A 24,925-nucleotide genomic window follows, 5' to 3' on the forward strand; every position below is an offset into this window, starting at 1 on the left:
AAGCAGCACTTCCGGGGCACTTCTTGGAAGCGCGCACGCGGATGCACACACGTGCTGAATTAAATAGTGGCTCTGGATATGGGGGGCGGGCGTGCAGTTTAACGCTCTCCAAATGAATGGACATTTCACAGGGCTCAAAATCAAATTGGCACTGCAGAGTCTCCTTGCAGCTAAGCAGCACTCCCGGGGAACTTCTCGGGTGCACGGTTTTTAAGGCGGCATTCTTACTTTATAAGGAGGAGGATAGCTCAAGGGGTAACGTGCTCACCTTGGAAGCATGACGGTACAAAGCATTCCAGGTCCGTTCCGCGCATAGAAACCTCTGGGTATTAAACACGGTATGAGTAACATAACAGTCATACACAATTATTAAGATGTTCTAGAAAGGCGGGCATGAATTCTTCCATTGCGGTTGTGCGGGCAGTAGTAGTTGTGGTCAACTGGTTTAGTATTGCGGGCACGGGAGGGGCGTCACGAAAGTGTCAATGCGTAGAAGCTACTAAGGTGTGTTACTTCACTGTGCGCCTAGCAGTTTTGACCAGTTACTGTACGGTAGTCTTTAAATTGAACAATTTACGACACATGTTACTGTCAAACGCCTCCTTGGGAACTATTTAAAATATCGGTACGGAAAGGAAAGATCTGACGTGCAACGGCGGGACAAGCAGATACGACTCTTCCCAAGGGATGGGGGAGGCCTCTGGGCAGGGACGGCAAAAGGGCACTATAAACAATATCGAATGACACCTTACATTATGTGTGGGAGCGCCACGAGGCAGGTAGCACCCAGTTGCGCTACAAGGATTATGGCATGCCTCTTTCCAACGTTAGGGGGTGCACCACGAGGCAGCGGGGATAAAAGGTTGTTATTAAGCATTATGGCTGGACTCTGGTGTCGGGTGTCGGAGCACTACGAGGCAAGATGGTAGGACTGAGTTGCATGATGGTGCGACATGGGCACAAAGGTGGGCTAAGAAGTATAGCAGGGACGTAATAGCAAAGTGCGGGGGAATTTTATGATAGGGCAGTGGTAACGCATCGGTACGCTAGTGTTTTTAAGGCGCGATTTTACGTGTAGGAGCGGCCTCCTCCCCCCACCCCCCCCATGTAGCTCAGGGGATCAACAAAGATATTGTGGTTGTAATATAACTGTTCAGTTCGCTACTTACAGCAGTATAAGCAGGTGTGATGTGCATTTGGGACGAAACATGGCGAGCTTTTCACTTACGAGGGTTCGCTTAGGGTCAATGGGTAATGCACAGTATGGTATAGGCGCAGTGTTCGCTGGTATGGTTGGAGGCCGTGATTGCATAAGGAGCGGATAACCCCTAAGGTTGGGGTGGCAAGGTTGTGCCTTTACAAGTGAGGTACAGGTACGGGTACAGCTTGAAAGAACTGCTGCAATACTTGCGGGCTGAAATGAAATGGGGTCAGTGGCCGTGTTTAGGAGGTTGCGTCTAATGTTTTGAACCCATTTTGGTGCATTAAGGGAATGGTAGTTGGGCACAGGATTGGTATCAGATTGGCTTTTATTCGGTAAATTAATCTATGCCAGACGCAGTCATGCCCCTGGCCGGGGTTTAGTGCGCTGTATAATTGCAAGAGTAAGTCCCTGAATGCGTTTAGGCATTTGCCATGTTCATTTCTAAGTAAGGCGGCTTTCATGCACCTGCTACGCATTGGTCAAGGTGCTCTCTATTGTTGTGGAAATGGAAAATTGGCGGCTTTACAGTGAAGACATTTTCTTTCATTACACAGGCATGGGATTGGTTTTTCCAAAAAACAAAAGTAATCAGAGTTGGTTTCCAGTAACGTCCACACGAATAATAGGGAAGACTTTCTACGAATAGGGTTTTTTCTGACCATTGATGTTAGTAGGTGCAAACATGGTGTAAGTGCATGGCCATGGGATATGGTTTCCTGTGGTATTACTGTACATTGATGGTAACAGGTGTACGCGCATGGCCATGGAATATTGGGGTAGCTACTAGCCATCGATGGTAGAAGGTGCAAGAAGGGTGCATGGCCAGGGGATTGTGCCTGGCGTATCCCTTAGGCTTATACACAGCCCACAACTGTTGGGTTTGAGAGATGGGTGCGGGTATATCTCATGGGTTGAGCGCCTTGGCTTTACGGCAGGGGGGCATATGGCCAGGCAACCCGGGTACTGTTGCGTGGGGGGGGGCACTGCTGCGCGTAGCGAGTCACTGGTCCCTCCCGCGGGAGGTGAATAGTTAAGTACATTTGCCATAGCACAGCAACGTGCGGAACTCGCGTGGCTGGACTTTTATGCAACATCCAAGAAAAAGGTTAGGGTGCATCTGGACCGAGGAAAGGTTTCTTAAAGTTGGTTTCTACGTCTTTAGGACAGGATGGCGTGCCACGGGACTTAACATTCTTTTAAGAGGCACAATTACTGAAAGATTAGCGGAAACATGGCGGGTGGATAATAAAATTATGGCTAATAGTATAGGTTGTATGGATACAAATAAGCCCCACTTCTGGATAACGAGACTACAAATACCAGAATGCAATTCGGCAGAAGGCTGTAGCATGGCCTGAAGTTGTTTAGATATGGGAGTACTTAGTAGTTATGAGGAAGGTCGTAGAGGGATAATAGGCGGGTTGGTTTTCAGGAGCCATTCGAAAGGGTTTTTTCCGGGAGGCATTCCCTGGGGGAGATGATCCATACGGACAGGTAGCGATTGCACCACCCAAAATTTCCCGGAGATGACAGGGTGGTCAATTATTCACTCAGCTGACAAAGGCATTTATGCATGAGGGAAGGTACCTATCCACGAGGCAATGCATTTGGGACACAGCCTACAAGTGTTCACAGTATGCCGCATGTCTGCATTGGGTGGATAACAAATTGTTTTCTGTTGACATACAGGCAGGGGTGTCTGGTGTGGCAACGAGGGCTCCGCTTCCTCGAACAAATGGTGTTCTCTCAGCCCAAAAACATCTGCAGGTGCAGGTGGGTATCAGGCATGGAGGGTTGAGGGAGCAGTGTCTACAAAGGAGGTGGTTGGACTATGCAAGAAACGGAGTCGGGCCAGAGCCTCTTGGGAGCCTAAAACGGCAGGGGCGTCTGGTGGTGGCAACGAGGGCTCCGCTTCTTCGAACAAAGGGCTCTCTCTCAGCCCAGAATCACCTGCAAGGGCAGGGGGATAGAAGGCACGGAAGGTTGAGAGAGTTGGGGCTACCAAAGGATGGTTTGAGGAAAGGGGAGGCAGTTGGCCTCAAAGCGGGGTCAAACCGGGAGCCGGTTGTGCAAGAGCAGGTCAAGGTATGACGGAAAGAGGGAGGGGACTGAAGTATCCCTAGAGCAGGCACAACGGGCAAAGGTGAAATCCCTGGTCAAAGGAGGATAGACGGAGTTGCTCTGGGCAGCAAGGTGTACTCAGAACTGCTAGAACTACAAAATAGGAAAAGGGGGAGCCACGGTGGGCGGTAACCCACCTTTGGCGTGGCGGGTTGTGGCAATCTATGATAAGACAAAGACTCCGAATGAGCCATTGCTAAACCGGAAGGGGCTTTGCCCATGCTGGACAGCGCCTCCTGGGAGCCTAAACGGCGGGGGTGTCTGGCGGTAGCAATTGGGGCTCAACTTCCCCCCAACAAACGGCGCTCCCCCAGTCCGCAAAGACCTGCAGGGGCAGGCGATTTCTCAGACTCGAAGGCCTTGGGGGAGTTGTGCCTGCAAACAATATGGAGGTAAAGGGGGAAGCAGGACGAGGAGCAGTCGCCACACCTTTTGGAACTAATTGTTTAATACCTGTTTGCAGTGGTTATGTATATGTAAAAATAAATCTGCGGCCTTGTTATGCCAAAGCAAAGAAAATGTCTCATGCAGCACCTTACTGGAGGGGAAACGAAAGGGGCTGACAAAATGAGTAATGTGGGATACAACGGCATAGCTATTGGACAAATGCCCAGGTTATTAATACAATGAATATACATCGATGCAATGTACGGGATTGTAATGCTGGTGGCCACAGGCAAATACCCAGTCTGTTTCCTGGGGCAGCACGTTTTTTCGGCTGGTACCCCGTTTGCATGTGATGCTCTCCAAGCACGGATTTGCTGTTCTTTGTTTCTGGTATCAGAGTAGTTGTATTCAGATTTGATTCGTGTCTAGAGGTTTGGCCAACCTTTTTTATTTTTTTATTATTAACCGAGGCCATAGATAAGTGACAAGGACCCCTACTTTTTTGTAATGCTACATCTAACCCACCACCAACTTTAAGTAACTTTACGTCTGTGTTTATCAGAGCAATGGGTTGGAAATTGGCAGAAGACATGAGAGGTTTATTGAGAAACTGGAATTGCAGCGCAGGCGACATAGCAGTCACTTGCCTGAAAAATATTGTTCAAAACTCTTCATTGGACAGCTGAATGCATTATGAATTTCAATGGGTTTCCTCTCGGGCCCAGCACATAGATTTGGTGTCATCAGACGAGCAGGCGTCTTCCCTTTAGGCCAGCTGTCCAGCGCCCAGAACTCCTGGAACAGCTTCTATTGGGTGACTGAGGATTGGCCTTCATTCTTATCAGTGAACTCTCCCAACCCCAGATCCTGGAATCTTTTCCCGCCCCCACTAAGGTTATTTTCAGTGAGAGAGGCACCGCCTCTTTTATATGGGCAACACAGCCATCAGAACCAAAGCTTTACGCCCCTCCACCCCCCCACCCCCTGTTCTGTGTCCTGCACCCCGCTGGGGGAAGGGGGGGTCAATATATGTTGATTCCTTTGGGTAGTTCCTTCATGTACGGGTTGGTACTTGTGGCGAAGAGGTCCAAGAATGAACTGGCTGGAGATTCTGGCAGGTGTGGGGGGCAGAAGCATCTTGCCGTAGTAGAAGGGGCGACCCACCCCAACCAGTCACAACAAGGGGAATAGGACCCCTGCCCACAAAGTGCCAAGTAAGAGGCCACAAGACACCAGTGTTCTGAATATCTCCTCAAGAAAGCGGTCCTTTATTTTAAAGTTCACATTGCCATAATGTGGTGGTTCCCGGCCTATACTTTGTCAATGCGCCTGTGTCCTGCAGTGACTTCTCCCAGCTCCCGTCGTGCTCACACTGGAACCTGCACTGAGCCTCAACGCGTTGTGGGGTCCAGCAGGTTCTCCCTGACCCACAAGTTCCATGGAAGCTGGAGTACTGTAGGAGAGGAGGCCCAAGCTGGTACAATGCGAATAGGGGGAGCAGGGGATTCCATGCCTGACTGGGTCCGGCAAAGGAACCTAGTCCGTGTTTTAGGAACCCCAGCGACGAGGCATGCCTACAGAGCCCACTTCACCAGCCCTGCTGCGCTGCCACCTGGTTCTCGGAAGTGAAACTGAAGTTCAATTGAAATGTCACTTTAAGGGCAACACTGTACAGGAAGGACTTGTGTGAAACCTTCATCACTGGTGAGGGCTTTACTGAGGCCGGTGATGTAAGCAAAGGCGTAGGTAAGAGAGGTTAACATTGAACAAAACCATTAAAGGGAAATTAAAGGACTACAAGTGTAAAGGCTTTAGTTTAAGTATTTGTTCTATTTTTTTGTTGTTTTTGGTAGTGCATCAGAAATGGCTCTGCCGTGTAGTAGTCAGTGGAACCCTGTGTTTGTCCATCAATAACCACTTTTAAACTGGCAGTGTCCACCATGTAATAGGCAACCCCCTTCTCATTTATCAGTGGCTTTCCTCTGGTGCAACTAAGATTTCCTAAAGTATTTGAAAAACCTAATCCTTGGGTAGCATCTTTTGGAGAAATTCCATGGGGTTTACCAAGGAAACCACTGGACTGCAAGGTTACTATGCTGGGAGTAGTGAGTGGCGCCCCTCTGCCTCTTACCAGCAAGTCTTCGGTACCCATACATGTCTCTTATTTTGCCCTCCCGCTTAGCTGTCCACTCGTCGCCACGGGATGATTCTGCTTTTTATGCCTCTTTGTCACTCATGTCGTTTCCTCTTGGCCTCCTAAACCCCCTCCTCTAAGGCCTGCAACTGGGGGTTCCTTTTCATAATGACCTCGAACTTCATCTTTTTATCACCCCCCCATGACCACAGCAACTAGAATGCATGCACCCCCTGCTGGCCTTTTACCCTACAGGAACTCTCGTCTCTGCACTGGTACATGGCATGCTCCACTACTACTCCAGCCTTCGTTTAGGACCACCTCTGCTATTTTTCTACATCTTAAGTGCTCGTCTTTGCCCTCGACATGTGCTTCAACCTGCCTACCCTGAAACTCGGCTCCACCCAGACTAGGTCCCTGCAATGGCGCCCCCACCCCACCCTCTGTGCACCGTTTCAGTGCTGTACTGCGCGGCTGCTGCGCCTTCTATTGGTTTAGTACTTTCGTTCAGGGAAAGGGATAAGCCGTCTATGCGGGACTGCAGTACTGCCAAGCCGCCAGCAGCAGCGCCCTCCCCCATCCTTTGCAAGTGCTGCACGGCCATCCATCTCAGGATTGCCTGCAGTCCCCCTCCTTGTGCCGACTGACAGGAGGGTATTTTATTCCCGGCTTGGTGACTTGATTAGGATTTAATGCTCTGACGGTGTCACCTTCATCCTTCTCCCCTCCTGATCTCGTTAGGATAATCGCCGCATCAGGATTAAATATTTACTCTCTGGTTCTGCACGCTGCCTTTTCCCATTACTTTCTGCTGCCGCCTTCCTTTTCAGGAGAGCTTTCTGGGCCTAGCTGCTCTGGATGGGGACCTGGTGGCACGCGTTATGCGCTGCTCTGCTATTGGCTAGTCTGGATCCGGATGATTTACGCTCATTAGCAGGCACGGACGATTGCATTCGTATAGTGGATAATTATAACACGATGGTCTGACGGTCATCTAATCAAGAATTCGAGCAAGCAATTTAGCAAGTAACCATGCCTGCTTTGTCAACTCTTGCTTAGCATTCCGACAGAATGCTTCTCAACAGATGACTTGTTTACATGTGTCTCTTCATTTTTTAATCCGTTGTAATTGTGGGATTGTGAAATCCTGCTTTTCCAATAGCAAATTCTCTGTGCCGATGGGCAAAGTTTCCCCACACCCATTCTAGCGCACTGGGCCTACTGGTGATTTGATGGGTGATGTGTGTTTTAAAAGGGACTTCTAAGTGGCCCACTATCGTGGCAATATCTTCCCTATTGCGCACAATGGAGCAGAGGACTAGCCAGACTAACGGTGTAGGGGGTCTGGCTCTGAGCCTTCTCTCTTCTCTTAGAGTACCTGGCCACCTTTTCTCGCTCTGGTGGTTGCACCCCTGACACTCGCCTCCTCTTCTGCTTCTTGTTGATCAAGGATTCCTGGTAGATCTCCGCCCTGTTGGTTTTGGTCTTGGGCCTCAAGAGTTCATATGGAGTCACCCTTCCTGCTGTGCTGTGATTTCTAGCCTCCCTGCCTTCCATGTCACACTTACTAGCAGAGGTTTGCAAAAGCTGGTGTTTCTTCACATGGTCTGAGCGCATCTTCTCGCTGTCTCCGCTAATGCTTCGCATAGACCATTAGCCATGGTTGAGCATTAATGTTGAGCAGGACTTGTTAGATGCATTTCTGATCCTGATGGTCACTGTCATTCTCCTGGACATTTCATTCTTAGGGCGACGTCTTGCTCTTTTCTATCATATGCTTGCCTCATTCCAGATCATTAAGGCCGGGAGTAACCCTTGAAGGGTGGCACTGTATTGTCCTCTAATTACTCTCCCCTTCAGTACTTCAGATGGGGCCACCGCTGTGGACGTGTATGGTGTCGGTGCTACTCCATGAGGAGTCTGTATAGGGCACTGGCCACCCCTTTGTTCTGGCTCGATGCTATTTGAAAGGTAAGAGTGTGAGTACTCTACTTCTCCAGCATGGGGTCTGGCATGGATTCACATGCTCATGAATATCCTCGTCGTCAGGCTGGAAATCCTTGGTAAAGAAAAAATCAGTTTCAGTTTCATTTCTGAACTGTCTTTCTCCTAACACTCAGTCACTGAGCTCTGGGTCATACTGCCCTCCATCCAATGACTGCCCTCTTCCCAAGCCCCTCCTCTGGCAACCATCTTCAGATTTTTACCACATGTTCAAGTGTTTTGGGAGGCCTCGTGTTTAGCTCTCGAGCTTTTACAGCGTTTTGCGCTCTTTGGAAGAGTTTTGACTCTATTTTTCAGTCGATTGAGCATTGTGCTCCATTGATCAACCTTCTGAATAATGGGGTATCCATTTTTCGGCTTCTTCAGTGCCCCTCAAGGGCGAATTTCTTTGCGTTTCTTCATGGAGGCTTCCAGAAGATTCTTCATGCCTACGCCGCGTGGACCATGTCGGAGAAGGATGACTCCCCTGTTCAGAATTTGCTCCTGCTGGGGCCCACGGAATGTCTTCTTGGACGCCAAGCATTCTGAGTGTCTTTGCTGCCTGTACCCCAAGCACAAGGAGGAGGATTGTGCGTTTTGCCAGGAGATTGCCCCTTGCATGATGAAGAATCAGCAACAAATGGCTGAACGAGTGGCTACAGGTCAAGGCCCCTGCTCTGGGTGGGTCCCAGCAGCATACCTCTCCTAGCGCCAAGAAGTCTGAGTGGACTTCTAAGACCTTTGAGGGTGCCCCTCCCACGGGGGTCCAACAGAAGGCTAAGCACCACGAGTCCAGGGCACGATCAACGTCTCCAGCCTCCGTCACCAGTCAACGCTCAGGATCATCGGCCAAGAGGAAGTCTGATCATCCTGGCAAACTGAAGGAGAAATCCTAGTCCATCCTGCCGGAGAATACCAAGGGGAATCGGGGCGCGGACCCTCTCCCTAAGGAGAAGACCAAGCAGGAAAAGGCTCTGGACCTGACCGTGAATGCCCAGGTACACCCGGCCAAGGCCCAGCCTTCCATTGAGGGGGTGGCAGCATTGCTTGCGATGGCCGTCCAGTTGGCTTCGCAGAGCGCAACTTTGAAAATGAGGGTGGCCCTTCCTCCCAGGAGGGAGGCTGCGTTCGAGCCCATAGAGAAAACCCCGGAGAAGAATATGCCTGTCATCTCCCTGAAACCTTCCTTCTCTGTAGGCAAAAGGGGGTGGAGGGTGGAGACAGTGGCCCTCCAGGGCACAGATGTCTCTTCTAAGGAGGAGCTCACCGGTCTGCAAGCCATCCAGGAGGAGGAAAACGTCAGGATAACGGAACCAGACACAGTGACAACGGCACGGATGATGACGCTGGCGTGTTAGGGGACCTCCCATCTCCGCCTGCCAGATCTTCCCTGCCGGACGAGATAGGCTTGTTCCACTCGATCTCCAGAATGTCAGACCTTTTCCAACTCACCCCAGAAGAGAAGGAAGGAGGGCTTCTTATATCGGCGAGGAGAAAGACAATCCTCTTGTTCCCGCTCCTGGATGACATCTGGGACGAAGGCTTGTTCCTCATGAAAAACCCTTCTATGGTCTCTACGTCTCTGGACTCTGGTGTCAGCGGTGGCCAAGAAGAAGTCAGTGGGCGCTTCCTCGGCAGCCCCCACCCCTCCGGACAGCGAGGGGAAAGAAGTTTGATGCCATGGGACGACGGGTCATCTATTCTGCGACGACGACCATCAAGGCCTCCAACACCCTCGCCATCGTGGTGCGCAACGACCGGGAGCTGTTGTTCAAGACCGCTCCCATTCTGGACTTCCTCCCCGACAAGAGGTCGGAACGGCTGCAAATTCTGCAGGAAGGTGAAGTGGCATCGGACCAAGCATTATGGTGGGCGCAGACATTGCAGACGCCAGATTCCGCCAAATGGGCAACGTTTGCCTTCGTCATGGCTGGCTCAAGGCCACCAACTTTCATCAGGACGTTCAGTCTGAGGTGTTGGACATGCCCTTTGACAGGGACAATTTGTTCGGAAGGCTGTAGATGAGTCTATACAAGCCATAAAGATGGACATGGAGGCGTCCATGCACTCTTCAGCAATGGAATCTTCCTTTCGGCACTGTCAGCAAGTCCCAAGACTCCTCAAAGGGTTTCGGTTGGGGTTAAAAACACCCGATCTCCGGGACGGTCGTCGTTATGGTCACACCGGTTGGTTAAGGAGTTTGTCAAAGGACTGTTTCGTTCCGGCCGGTGAAGGCTCTATCCCTGGCATGAGAACACTGTGGTACTGACTAGGCTCATGGGGCCTCCATATGAACCTATGTAGACAGTTCCATTGAAGTTCTTGTTGTGGAAGACGGCGTTCATCGTGGCCATCGCTTCTGCACGACGAGTGGATGAGATTCAGGCCCTGTCCTGTAAACCACCTTATTGACTTTTCACGACACAAGGGTGTTGCTGAGGACACACCCCAGGTGGCTGTATTTTTTTTCCTATGCCTTCGTCGCCGGATGAAAGGACTTTGCACTCGCTGGATGTGGCTAGAGCGCTGAAGTTCTAGGTGGACCGCACAAAGTTTCCGGAAGATGTCACAACTTTTTGTGAACTTTGGCCCTCTGAACCATAGGAAGGCCATCTCCAATGCGATTTCCAGGTGGCTCTCCGGCTGCATCACCCATTGTCACCGGTTGGCAAACTGACCGTTGCCTGGCCTTCCGAGAGCCCATTCGAGCAGTGCGATCGTTGCAAATACCCCGTTCCGGTTTGGTGTGCCCCATCTTCCTTTCGGCACTGTCGGCAAGTCCCAAGACTCCTCTAAGGGTTTCGGTTGGGGTTCCTCGAGTTACCGCCAACCCTCCTGCTCTTCGGCCCAGGAAACCAAAAGGGGCCACTCTAAGGCCTTCGGAGGAGAACGTTGTCACCAGGGTCCCCAAAGCGGCCCTTCGACATCCAAGCAGGATTGAACCGACGTGACGTTGGGCCCCAACCCGTGCACCCCGCTGGCGAACTTCGTCAGCCTGTGGGAGACCATCTCCACTGACCATTGGGTGCTGGATGCTCTCGCCCACAAACACACTGTGGAATTCCAACAGAAGTTTGCCCAGATACCACCAGTGGCCCGGCAGGAAAACCACGTCCCTCAGCTGCTGCTGGAGGTGCGGGCCATGTAAAAAAAATAAATAAAGCACGATAGAGCTTGTCCCAAAGAGGCTCCGGAGTGTACTCAAGATACTTCCTCGTGAAAAAGGACCAGGGGCTGGAGGCCCATCTTCGATCTCAGTCGACTAAACAAATGCATCAAGTCCCAAAAATTCCGAATGGTCACGCTTCAACACGTGCTCGGACAACTGGAAGAGGGGGATTTCCTGTCGTCGCTGGACTTGGAGAAGGCGTACTTCCACATCCCCATGCACAATGGGATTGAAGTCGGCACCAAGGGTTTTCACCAAGTGCCTGGCACCAGTAGCGGTGCAGCTGCGACTGTGGCGATCCACATCTACCCTTATCTGGACGACTGGCTCATCCGGGCCAGTTCGACCACACGGCGAGGACTGCTCGCCTACTGACGGATCTAGAGTTCTCTGTGAACTATGCAAAGTCCTGCTTGACTCATTGCAGGACGCGCTGTTTCTGGGATCCTGACTCAACAGTGTTGTGCCTGGTGTCTCCATCGGAGGAGAGGATAGCAGCCATCTTGGGCAAGGTACAACGGCTGTTGGCCCTGAAGGTCGCCACGGTGAGGTCCATCAAGTCGTTGCTCCCCATGATATCGTCCTGCATTTACCTCATCCGACTATGCAGGCTACGGATGTGCCCATTACAGGAGTTCCTCGATGCCCATTGGATACAAGTATGGGGAAGCTTCCAGGACAAGATCACACTCGACGAGAGCATCCGTCGAGCGATACAGTGGTGGGGAGTTCGTGCACACCTGTCCGGAGGTGCGGATATCCAGACCCCACCACAGCAGGAGACGGTCACGACGGACGTCTTCCTGGAAGGATGGGGGGGGCTCACACCAGATGTCTTCACGCAAGAGGCATGTGGCTACCGGAGTAGAAATCGTTGCACATCAATGTGTTGGAGCTATGGGCTGTGTTTTGGGTTCTCAAGTCTTTCCTTCCGTCCCTCTTGGGCAAGGTGTTGTGGGTCTTCACAGACCATACCACCACAATGTTTTACATCTGGAAACAGGGGGGCACCAGATCCCCGGGACTCTCCAAAGAAGCTCAGGACCTATGGCACTGGGCCGTTGCTTAGGGGGATGTTCCTCATACCGTTTCATCTGGCAGGAGTGAAGAACACTGTCGCCGACTCTCAGCAGGGAGCTGCGCTCTTGTCACGAGTGGGGGCTTCGGCAGGACCAAGTGGAGCACCTGTTCTTCAGATGGGGCAATCCCCAGATCGATCTATTTGTGACAGCGACGAACACCAAGTGCCGGACGTTTGCCAGTAGGTCTCCCCAGCGGGGGAGTATGGGGAGCGCATTCTCATTCCCCTGGGATGGCCTGTTCCTGTGTGGGTTTACTCCTTTGCCATTGCTTCTTCGATTAGTAATCAACTCAGACGGTCCTGGTGTAGGATGATCCTTGTCGCACTGGTGTGGCCGAGGCATATCTGGTACCTGGACCTTCTCGACATGTCGGACCCCTCCAGTCAAGCTTCCGGTGGTCACAGATCTTGCCAGGGAAGGAGGCGCAATTCTGCACCATGACCCAGGATTGCTGAACCTGAATACCTGGCTCCTGCAGCATTAGAGTTCGGGGGGCTACGATCTCCCTGCGGACTGCAAGGAGGTACTAGCCAAGGCCAGAGCATAGTCTACTCTTAAATGCTACGGACATAAATGGAAGAGGTTCGCCGTTTGGTGCCGTGCCCAGAAGATCGATCCTCTACGAGTCACGGCTCCGCAGGTACTACTGTATTTGCTGCTGTTGGCCAAAGCAGGACTGGCCCATGTCTCCATCAAAGATCTGGCGGCTATCTCCTGCTACACCCGATCTCAGGGACGGTCGTCGTTATGGTCACACCGGCTGGTTAAGGAGTTTGTCAAAGGATTGTTTCGTTCCCGCCGGTGAAGGCTCTATCCCTGGCATGAGAACACTGTGGTACTGACTAGGCTCATGGGGCCTCCATATGAACCTATGCGGACAGTTCCATTGAAGTTCTTGTTGTGGAAGACGGCGTTCATCGTGGCCATCACTTCTGCACGACGAGTGGATGAGATTTAGGCCCTGTCCTGTAAACCACCTTATTTGACTTTTCACGACACAAGGGTGTTGCTGAGGACACACCCCTCCTCCATGCCCAAGGTGCCTGTATTTTTTTCCCATGCTTTTGTCGCCGGATGAAAGGACTTTGCACTCGCTGGATGTGGCTAGAGCGCTGAAGTTCTAGGTGGACTGCACGAAGTTTCCGGAAGACGTCGCAACTTTTTGTGAACTTTGGCCCTCTGAACCATAGGAAGGCCATCTCCAATGCTATTTCCAGGTGGCTCTCTGGCTGCATCACCCATTGTCGCTGGTTTGGCAAACTGACCGTTGCCGGGCCTTCCGAGAACCCATTCGAGCAATGCGATCGTTGCAAATACGCCGTTCCTGTTTGCTGGACATCTGCAGGGCTGCTATGAGGAGGTCGACACACACCTTCACGACATTCTACTGCGTCGACGGGGATTCCAGGGAGGAGTCCATAGTCGGCCAAGCAGGGCTGCGCAACCTGTTCACTTGAAGGTGAACCTGGTGAGGAGGTAAGAGATGCTTATGTTGAGCCTTGTCACCTCCCGTGGTTGTGCAGGTGTGTACTGCTATGTATTTATTCATGAGCATGTGAATCCATTCCAGAATCCATGCCAGACCCCATGCTGGAGAAGGAACAATTTACTTGCCTGTAACAGTTGTTCTGATGTTTGTTAATCTGTTTAGAATATTCGGGTCCCCTCCCATGTCTCTCCGGTCAGGGGCCGGCTAACATCGTTTCTTCAGGCATGCAAGGAGAGAACTACAGACCAGTGGGTGCTAAAGACCGTGGCCCGCGGGTACTGTATAGAGTTCAACCGGTCCCCAACATTCAGACCTCCACGAGCAAGACGACTGACACCAGACCATCTTCGCATTCTTCTGCAGGAAGTGGAAATACTACAGGAGAAAGAAGCCATAGAAATCCTACCTCTGGCACAGGTAAAAGAAGGTATTTATTCAGTGTACGTACTTGTACCCAAAAAGGATCTAACCATGCGTCCTGTTCTAGATCTGCGCCCAGCAAACACGTTTGTAAAGCCACAAAAGTAATGCATGGCCACACTGCAGGAAGTAATCCCAATGCTAACACAGGGGGATTACATGGCAACACTGAACAGGAAGGATGCATACTTTCATATTTCAATGTTGCCAGTGCACAGAAAATACCTCAGATTTATGTTACCGGACAAGCATTATCAGTTCAAAGTACTACCCTTCGGCAAAGCATCTGCACCAAGGGTATTTACAAAAGTACTAGCTGTGGCAGCAGCACATCTGCGCAGGCAATCCATCCTAGTCTGTCCTTACCTCGACGACTGGCTTATAAGAGGGGACTCTTACAAAATGTCTGTCAAATACGCAAAAGACGATAGATCTTTTATTCAGTCTGGGATTCTCTATCAACAAGAAGAAATCAAGCCTAGACCCCAGTCAGGTCAAACAGTTCCTAGTGGCTCTAATTCAAACAAAGGACGACCTTGTCTTCCCCTCCAACGATAGGGTCCAGAACATGTTTCAGATTCCTCAGTATGTAGCCAGTCGAGAGGTGACTGTACGCAAGGCTATGCAACTGCTAGGAATTATGGTGTCATGTATCTACTTGGTTCCTCACGTGCGCCTGCGCCCAATGCTAGAGTGACTCAACAGCCAGTGGTGTCAGGCCATCGGACAGTGGGACGATCTAGTGGTTGTCTTGCCGGCCCCCGTTCTCTCGCTGCAGTGGTGGTCGAGGGAGAACCTCTTGAAAGGGAAATCGTTTACCACCCCTGCAGTGGAAGCCACTCTAACCATAGACCTGTCTCTTACAGGGTGGGGAGCTCACCTGCTTCAACAGACAGCGCACAGAGTTTGGTCGCCAGACATAGTATCCAACCACATAACCCTGTTGGAACTGTTGGCAGTGTTCAAAGCACTAAAAGCTTTCCAGACACAACTGCAGGGGAAGACGATCCTGATCCTCACAAACAGCACCACAGCCATGTACTATCTGAACAAACAAGGGGGGAGGGGGGTGGTCTCATTCTCCAGGGCTGTCCAAACTGTCCCAGAACATTTGGAAGTGGGCTCTCAAACGCAACATGTTCCTACTATGACATGTTCCAGGGGAATTCAATCTTCTTAGCAGAGACTTTCCGTTGCCCAGGGAGTACGAATGGCGATTACACAAAGACATAGTCTCCAATGTTTTTGCAGAATGGGTCTTCCCAGATATAGATCTGTTCGCAACTCTGGGGAACATTCAATGCCAAGATAATGCCTCCAGGTACCCCCATAACCGCTCCAAAGGGAACGGACTCTGGATAACATGGTCAGGGAGATTTGTCTACGCTTTTCCCTCCTTATCAAGATTGTGCAGAAGATGCACCAGGAACCAGTCACAATGATACTGGTGGCCCCCATGTGGGCCCGCCAACCCTGGTTCTCTCATCTGAGGTAGATGTCCCTATTGCTTCCAGTCAAACTGCCTTGCCCGTATAGCATGTTGCAAGTCAGAAGGGAGACGCTTCACCCATGCCCGCAGACATTGAACTTAGCGGCCTGGCTCCTGAGGTCATAGAGTTTGGACACCTACAACTCCCTCAGAGATGTATGGACATACTCAGGGAGGCAAGAAAACCTAACACTTGTTATTACTATTCCAGAAAGTGGAAGCGGTTTGTCATCTGGTGCAACTCAAAGAGCATTAACCCGATTAACTGCTCTCCCACACACCTTGTGTTATACCTAACTCATTTACTTGACTCAGGCATAGACTTCAACTCCATAAAGGTAAACCTTTCTTCACTTTCAGCCTACACTACATCACAACAAAGTGTCATGGTGGAAGATACCAGTTATTAAAGCTTTCATGGAGGGCTTGAAGAACATTTACCCTCCCATTTCTAACCCCAGCTCGGATGGGACCTAAACGTGGTGTTGACTAGGTTTATGGGGGGCTCCATTCGAGCCCAAGCACAAGGCAAGTCTTAAAGACCTCACCCTTAAGACTCCTTTTTTTTAATATCTATTACCTCCATCAGGAGGGTAAGTGAACTACAAGTGCTCTCGATGCTAGGTCCCTTCGTAACATTTCACAAAGACAAGGTGGTTCTGCGCACTCACCCTAGATTTGCGCCTAAATTCATTTTAAAGTTCCATGTGAGCCAGTCAATAGAACTACCAACGTTCTTTCAAAATCCTTCAAGCCTGGAAGGAAGAACCCTGCGTACACTGGATGTAAGCAGAGCTGTCATGTTCTACAAGGAAAGAACTTGACCACTTAGAAATCAGTTTGTCGTTTCGGTGGTCGCAGGAAGAGGAGACGACGCAGTCTCTAAATCCACTATCTCTAGATGGATTGTCAAATGCATTACACTCTGCCACAATCTTGCTAAAAGAGAACTGCCCTTCAAGCCTAGAGCACATTCCACTAGAGGCACTGGGGCGTCATAGAATTTATTGCAAATGTTCCCCTGGAGTCTATTTGCAAAGTGGCAACCTGGAGTTCTGTACACACCTTTACAAAACACTATTGCCTAGACACTCATTCTAGGTCTGATTCTCGGGTGGGACAGGCAGTACTAAGACATCTTTTCACTAGGGTTCCTCTCACAACCCACCTCCAACTCAGAGTACTGCTCGCTAGTCTATGCTTGGCATGCGATTCTAAGCAGATTAACAAACATCAGAAGACATGCATTACTTACCGTAAAAGCATTTCTGTTGGGTGTATCTACTTAGATTCACATGCTCCCACCCTTCCTCCCTGCTTGGCTGGAAGGAACATAGACGTCTTACCACTCTCTTTTCTGTTCTCCCTCATGATAGTCAAAGGCTCCCTCTTGGCAGAAAAAATACAATCGGAGGGACCTCGACGCGTGAGGGATTTTGGGTACACTACACGTTGCGTAGGGATAGTGTTACAGGCACGCCCATGTCGACGTCGCCCTTCGATTCCCGAAAGACCAGATGCAATACTCAAGATGTTAACACTGGATGTCGGACCATATGCACAGCATGTGAATCTAAGCAGATAAAACCATCAGAAATGCTTTTACTCCAAGTAATGCATGTCTTCTCCAGCATGGGCCTGGCATGGATTCACTTCGGTTCCCAAGGGCGTTCAATCTACCAGCGCCTTCAGACCATACCAATGGTACATAAGGCGCTATATAAATGCAAAGTAACATAACATAACATGCAAACCCTCCTGCCTATCCCTCCGTGGCTCTTCTCTTGGTCCTACTGCCACTTTACGTGCTACCAAATCTGAAGATGGCTGCCAGAGGAGGGGTTTGGTTAGAGGGCAGTCATTGGCTGGGGGCAGTATGACCCAGAGACGAGTGATTGGTTGTTAGGAGAAAGACAGTTCAGAAGTGAAACTGTTTTCTTTACTGAGGATTCCCAGCCTGACGACGGGGAATATTCATGAGCATGTGAATCCAAGCCAGACCCCATGCTGGAGAACAACAGTTACAGGTAAGTAACTTTTTCCATTCGGTATTGGCCATGTTGTGAGGATTCCTAATGACCACAAAGACACTGAACACTTCACCTTGGAGTGGTTGTCACTTGTCCTTTCTTACAGATTGTGTGTGGGGTTAACCTCCTTTTGGGGTCTGGGGGGTAGTACCAGGTCAACCTCTGGATAGCGTGAGCGTTCGCCCTGCACAGTGACTATCGTGCTGTGCTCTTTCAGATTCATGAGGAGGAGGAGAGTGCTGGTAGCTACAGGTCTGAGCTCACTACACCACTGCATTGCAAAACTGAACATTGGTATCTGGGAAGGTACGTCTCCTGGATTGGCTGGGACCCAGCGCTCCACCTCTGCAGCATCCCTTCCTGAAAACCTCTTTTGTGGCCCTTCAGCTTCCTGCAACATCTGGGTACTCAACCCTCACTGGAGGTACCTCAGGAGCGTCGAGCAGTTTCCTTCAAAAACTGATAATACACATCGGAAAATAATGTGTAAACCTACAGCTCAACAGTTTAGTTAACGTTGGGACCAGTATCCGCCTCTTCCTATCCAATGCAAGTTTTACAAATTACCACAGTGGAGCTCAGGGGAGCATTTTACAGTGGTTGCATTAAACTTCTAGAGTCAATGTTGGACGACCCTGCGAAGACCAGAGACTCCTTAGTGAATCCCAACAGTCTTGTACGTTTGTCACTCTGGCAAAGTATGGTTAACTGGTTCTACTTACCTGCAACTGTAGAGTTTGCATGTTCGTATTTCAAGCACTGACCCCACTGGAGAAGTATCCCTTAACTGGTCGAGGATGCTTGGAAGTTGCTGCTTTTTTGCTTACTTCAAGGTGGGAACCTTTTGGCTTGAGCATAGAGCCAGGAGCCCCCGTAGTATTTTGCACGTGCACTCCAGCGCCAAGAGTCGTCTGCATGGCTGTCCTAAGTGCTATAGACCATGTCTTGCAGCCTGCAGTGATATGGCTGAGCCACACTGCTAGCTCATGCCCTGCTTTTTTCCCCTTCTTTTAAGCTTCCTACGTCCAGGGCACACATTCCTACACTGTGGCAGTGGCAGATGGGCGTGTGATGGCTCCTAAGGACAGTCGTTTAAGTTATTGCGACCTGGGCAGCCCTAGGGCTTTGCGTATTCCATAAGGGCACAAGGTGATGAAGAGAACGGTGGCTGCTACAGGCGGGGTGACTGGATTTGTGCACAGGTTTTTTCCACTTGTTGCTATTCATGACAACTGCAGCATCTGTGATAACATTTTAATTTTGTTAATGCTTCTGCAAGAGGGTTCCATACCTTTGCGGGGGCGGCTTGGTTCAGCTGCCCTTGCACAGGGGGTGGGTGGTGGTGGCTTGGTTCTGCTGCCCTTGCACACGGGGGCGGGGGACTAGGTTCTGCTGCCCCTGCAAAGGGGGGGGGGGGAGATTGGTTCTGCTGCCCTTGCACGGGGGAGGAGACTTGGTTCTGCTGCCCTGGCACAGAGGGGGGAAGACTTGGTTCTGCTGCCCTTGGGGGGGTGGCTCGGCGCTCTTGGTCGGGGTGGCTCTGTTCGGCGCCCTTGGGTAGGGTGGCTTGGGGCCCTGGGACGGGGTGGCCCTTTGTTTGACGCCCTCGGGCAGGGTGGCTCTGTTCGGCGCCCTTTGTTTGGCGCCCTTGGGCAGGGTGGCTCTGTTCGGCGCCCTTGGGCAGGGCGGCTCTGTTCGGCGCCCTTGGGTGGGGTGGCTTGGCGCTCTTGGTCGGGGTGGCTCTGTTCGGCGCCCTTTGTTTGGCGCCCTTGGGCTGGGTGGCTCTGTTCGGCGCCCTTTGTTTGGCGCCCTTGGGCTGGGTGGCTCTGTTTGGCGCCCTTGGGCAGGGCGGCTCCGTTTGGCGCCCTTGGGTGGGGTGGCTTGGCGCTCTTGGTTGGGGTGGCTCTGTTCGGTGCCCTTGGGCAGGGTGGCTCTGTTCGGCGCCCTTGGGCAGGGCGGCTCTGTTTGGCGCCCTTGGGTGGGGTGGCTTGGCGCTCTTGGTCGGGGTGGCTCTGTTCGGCGCCCTTGGGTAGGGTGTCTCGGGGCCCTGGGACGGGGTGGCCCTTTGTTTGACGCCCTCGGGCAGGGTGGCTCTGTTCGGCGCCCTTTGTTTGGCGCCCTTGGGCAGGGTGGCTCTGTTCGGCGCCCTTGGGCTGGGTGGCTCTGTTCGGCGCCCTTGGGCAGGGCGGCTCTGTTCGGTGCCCTTGGGTGGGGTGGCTTGGCGCTCTTGGTCGGGGTGGCTCTGTTCGGCGCCCTTGGGTAGGGTGTCTCGGGGCCCTGGGACGGGGTGGCCCTTTGTTTGACGCCCTCGGGCAGGGTGGCTCTGTTCGGCGCCCTTTGTTTGGCGCCCTTGGGCTGGGTGGCTCTGTTTGGCGCCCTTGGGCTGGGTGGCTCTGTTTGGCGCCCTTGGGCAGGGCGGCTCTGTTTGGCGCCCTTGGGCTGGGTGGCTCTGTTTGGCGCCCTTGGGCAGGGCGGCTCCGTTTGGCGCCCTTGGGTGGGGTGGCTTGGCGCTCTTGGTTGGGGTGGCTCTGTTCGGTGCCCTTGGGCAGGGTGGCTCTGTTCGGCCCCCTTGGGTAGGGTGGCTCGGGGCCCTGGGACGGGGTGGCCCTTGTTTGACGCCCTCAGGCAGGGTGGCTCTGTTTGGCGCCCTTTGTTTGGCGCCCTTGGGCTGGGTGGCTCGGTGCCCTTGCACACGATTGTTAATGCTGACGCTTTCTGCGGTGTCACGCTTGGGGGAATGTGCTTGAAAGGTTGATGGTACGTGAGCACAAGCAGCGCTCCCTCCTTTTTAAAGGCAGGTAACTCTGTCAGATCATGGCCGAGACAGAGGCTGCCAGGGCCCTGAATTATTCACCAGGCCTCCAACACTTATCAGATTGAATCTTTAGGAACTGTCGCCCCGATAGATCTTTGGGTAATCCCTTCAGATCAACCGGTCCTGCTGCTTTCAATATTTAGCGGCGGTGATTTTGCAGAACTTGTTTGCCAGGGGAAGGCGGGTGCCTGCAGCATTCCTGTAATTAAAGATTCACGAACCTGCCATGGGGGCGTTAGCAGAACTGTTGGAGGCCCGGCCTGCTGAGCGAGATGAGCTGGGTTCCCTGCCTGCGTAACACCCGCTAGGTGTGGGGTCTCGCTGGTGCCGCATCCCAGGGAAACTGCGCTGGCGCAAGGAAGGTGTGCACTGGCGTGCTGCGCACATGCAGCATCCGCTGGGGAAATGTGCATGTGTGAGAAAGAAGGGCATCCATTGGTGTACTGGCCATATGCCTGTGCGAGCAGAGCCATCCACTGGGGGGCGGTGGGGGGAGTGGACTGTGCCTGTCTGAGCAGGGCATCCACTGGGGGGGACTATGCGTGTGCGAGCAGGGCATCCACGGCTGTATTGTGCATATTACCCCAAGGCATCCAGTTAGGTACAGTGCTTGCGCCTGTGCGATTGGAATCCTTCGTTGGTTTGCAGATTCAAGACCCCTGGACAGAAAAGGACCTACTCTAACAGCCAACCATAAAGCAGCATCCCCCTGCCCAATAGATAACACACACACACACACATACGAAGCATGGGAGCCTCGCACTCATTCACTACCCAGGAATTTGCGAGGAGAGTCCATGCTAGCAGCGCAAAAGGGTCCTCTGAAAAGCTGAGCTGTGTTATTGCCTGCAACACCTCTACAGTATAAGCCACCCTCTTGCCTCGGACCAGCCGTGCTCTCGCTTTCTAGCCCTGGCTGCTAATCCATCCTGAGCTCTCCCCGCTGGATGGGGAGAGAGCCAAGCTTCACCGGGACACTGATGCCCCTAGCTGACCCATGCTCACCTCCAAGTCTGGCCAGCACTGCAAGGGTACCAAATGGGGCCGGGTAACCCGTACCCCATGGCCGGCCGAGCATGGAGAGGGCAGGGGCAGCTAGTCACACACGGCCCCTTCCCTCTCCCCACTCAGCTTTCATGTCTACCCCGAGGGCTGCCACCAACACAAACCAGAAGAATGAACAGCAAGTCTAAACAACACCTTGCCCTTCTTCCCAAAGAGGTGCTAAGAACCATAGATAGGAGAGCCAGAAAGTGGGCGGGGACCAACTACAGACCTGCATGCAGGGTGCAATTGCTGTCGGCGCTGCCGACCGGGGTGGGGGGCTGGCAACACAGCCCCCCACACAGGCACAACAAAGACCCAAGGGGCCAGCACTGGCTCCAATATAAGGAGCTGCCTTGGCAGTAGAAAACCAGAAATCAGTTTGGGACCCAATCAAGAGTACTTTGCGTACGCAGTCTTTTCTTTTTCCTAGAACCCTCCCGCCCGAGAAGAAAGAGAAAGAAGACAGGTCACCATACGGTGGCCACACTGTCGTGGGACAAAGAAAGCGGCACAGGACAGAAGGGGTAACCTTAGGACCCGATGCCCAAAAGTACAGCATATTATGGTTACTGTAATTATGTTTTGTTATGACCATAATTTGTGCAATAAAATTCCCCTGCCTTTTATTGCCAACACTCACCCAATGTTCTGGGGGGGGGGGGGAAGCATAAGGTTTTCACCCAGGGGGTGTTTTTCTATTCTGCCTGCCCCCACAACACCAACAATCTACACCTATTGTATTATCTACCCAGCCCTGCTCCACACTCCACAGGAACCATTGACTCAGCTCGAGATCTACACAAACACACCCCACCCCTAACGCACAGAACACTACTACAGTAACCATTACAGCCAAGCCTTCGGCCTCACATGCTTCGGAACCCAGTCAGAGAATACTCAGTGGTAAACAAAACACTAGCTCGGCGCCTATAAAAGCGGCCCTCATCAATGCTAGATACTTACAGGCACATGCATGCCTTAGATATCGTAGATCTTATAACATCTCATGACCTCGACTTCATTGCTGTTACTGAGACCTGGCTGCATGCAGCATCCAGCTCCTCACTTGCCCTTCCGGACAACTATGCGATTATCTGCAAAGATAGCGATGCCAATATCTCCACAGGAGGAGGCATTGCATTTATATACAAGACACTATGTCTGAGAAACATCACTAATGCTCCCTTGCCATCAGCAGAACTTTCATCTGTCAAACTATCCACATCACCCCCCTTGACTATCACCATCCATCTTGTGTATCGCCCACCAGGTCCCACCACCACCTTTGAAAATGATATCTCACATCTGCTGTCCGTCAATACTAAGAACAAGTCATCATCCTCCGTGATTTCAACCTAGGCCTACATGACTCCAATGACCAGAAAGCATGTGCCCTCAAGGACACTATGACTGAACTAGAGTTCTCATCGCATTTCTGAAACTGCCCACAGCTAAGGCAGAATCCTTGACTGGATAGCTGATTAGAACTGTAATATCAACACCCTTTCCTACACTACTTGCGCTTGGACTGACCATCACCTCATCTTGTTCAATATCAAAGAAAGCGCCTCACCTACCCCTCATATTCAAGCACCAGCCATGATGACCAGGAACAAAGAAAATCGAACATTGGATAAACTCATACCTTTGCTGCAGCCAATCACTAACCCTAACACGACCACTTCAGACCCCACAGTTCTAGTCGATATATACAATTGCACCATTCTCAAGGCGATTAACACACTAGCGCCCATGAAACTACATAAATCCAAACCACGCACCCACCTCAATACATGGTACACTCCACATCTCAAGTCCCTTAGGAAAATCAAAAGATCAGCCGAGTCATTATGGAAAAATACCCCCTCTTCATTAAATAAGGGCAGCTTTGCCACAGCCACCTTTACTACAAAATAGTTATAATCAAAGCTAAAAAATACTACTACAATGACTGTATTTCCAAAGCTGAGTCCAACACCAAGGAACTCTTCAACATCTTGAAAGAGATAGAATCTCCTGCCCCACCCCCCGAAACGTGCATCAAAGACACCCAATGGTGTACCAATATACAGAATGCACTCCAAGACAAAATTACTGTGCCCCAAAACAAAATAGTAATGAAGAAATCGCTTCTCTCCAATGCTGACCCCATCTTGAACTCATACTCTTCGACCAGTAACACACAGCCCCAATTCAATTTCTCACTGTTCTCCATTAAAGAGGTTGAAACCATTATCTTGAAACTTAAACCGTCTAATTGCCAGGGATGCTTGCCCTGCCCCGCTTGTCAAGGAAGCTGCTAAGGAACTAGCCCCCTTCATTACATCAGTTATCAATGCTTCGTTCAAATCCAGCATAGTACCCAATAACTTGAAAGATGCCTGGGTACTCCCGCTTCTAAATAAAAAAAAAAAAAAACTCCCTAGACCCAAACATCCCTACCAATTACAGGCCCATTACGATGGTTCAATTTCTGTCAAAAATACTTGACCGTGCTGCATATCTGCAGATACAATACCTGGAATCCAACAATTTACTAGGATGCAGGCAATCAGGATTTAGACCTAGACATGGAACTGAAACCGTCCTGATCAACCTCAAGACTCAAATCCAGACTGAAAGACAAAGGCACACTGGCCCTGCTCCTCTTACTCGATCTATCAGCGGCCTTCGACTTGGTGAATCATAAAATCTTATGCAAATGCCTCTCAACAGCGGCACACTTCTTAGACCAAGCCAACGCCTGGATTGCGTCCTTCCTCAACAACAGATCCATGAGGGTCTTTGCACCCTGTGCCACACCCACCCCTGTCACCTGTGGGGTGCCCCAAGGTTCTTGTGTCTCCTACTCTCTAATGTATTTACCAAGCCACTCTTTGATGAGCTTGACTATATGGGTGTCGCCTATACCAAATATGCAGACGACACCCAGATGGTCATCCCCATTACTGGTGATTACACTGTGGACAGATGGACACTCAACAACATTTATCTCATACAAACTTGGATGGCGAAGCATGTGCTCGGTCTTAACAATGATATGACAGAGCTGCTCCTCCTGGGCTCAGCTGCCAACTTGAACAAATTTGATGTACTATTCTCCTCGTTTAACATTGACGGCAACATAATAAAAGTCGCCAATGTGGTAAACTTCATCCGCCTATACCTGTAAGCTTGTTGCAGCCTGCCGACCCTACCTATCCTCAGCCAACTGTATTCCAATAGCTAGAGCCTTTGTCCTTTCCAAGCTTGATTATTGCAATGCACTTTACCTTGGCACTTCCCAACAAAACCTTAAGAAAATGCAAGTTCTGCAAAACGCCATCTGAGCAGCTCTAAATATCCCAAGGAATCGCCACATCTCTGATAATAGACACTCGCTGAAATGGCTCAACATCAACCAAAGAATAGCGTACAAAAACGTGTCCCTTACTCATAAGTGCCTAGCCAACCAAGCGCCTATTTACTTGTCCAATACCATCTCAGAACGGCTATGAGGCACGGTGGCAATATTCCTCGCTTCAGGTAGCAGCAGGTAGGGAAAGTTTCCCTGTC

This window comes from Ambystoma mexicanum, chromosome 13 (assembly GCF_040938575.1).
Source record: "Ambystoma mexicanum isolate Mex_15411 chromosome 13, UKY_AmexF1_1, whole genome shotgun sequence".
Lineage (NCBI taxonomy): Eukaryota > Metazoa > Chordata > Amphibia > Caudata > Ambystomatidae > Ambystoma > Ambystoma mexicanum.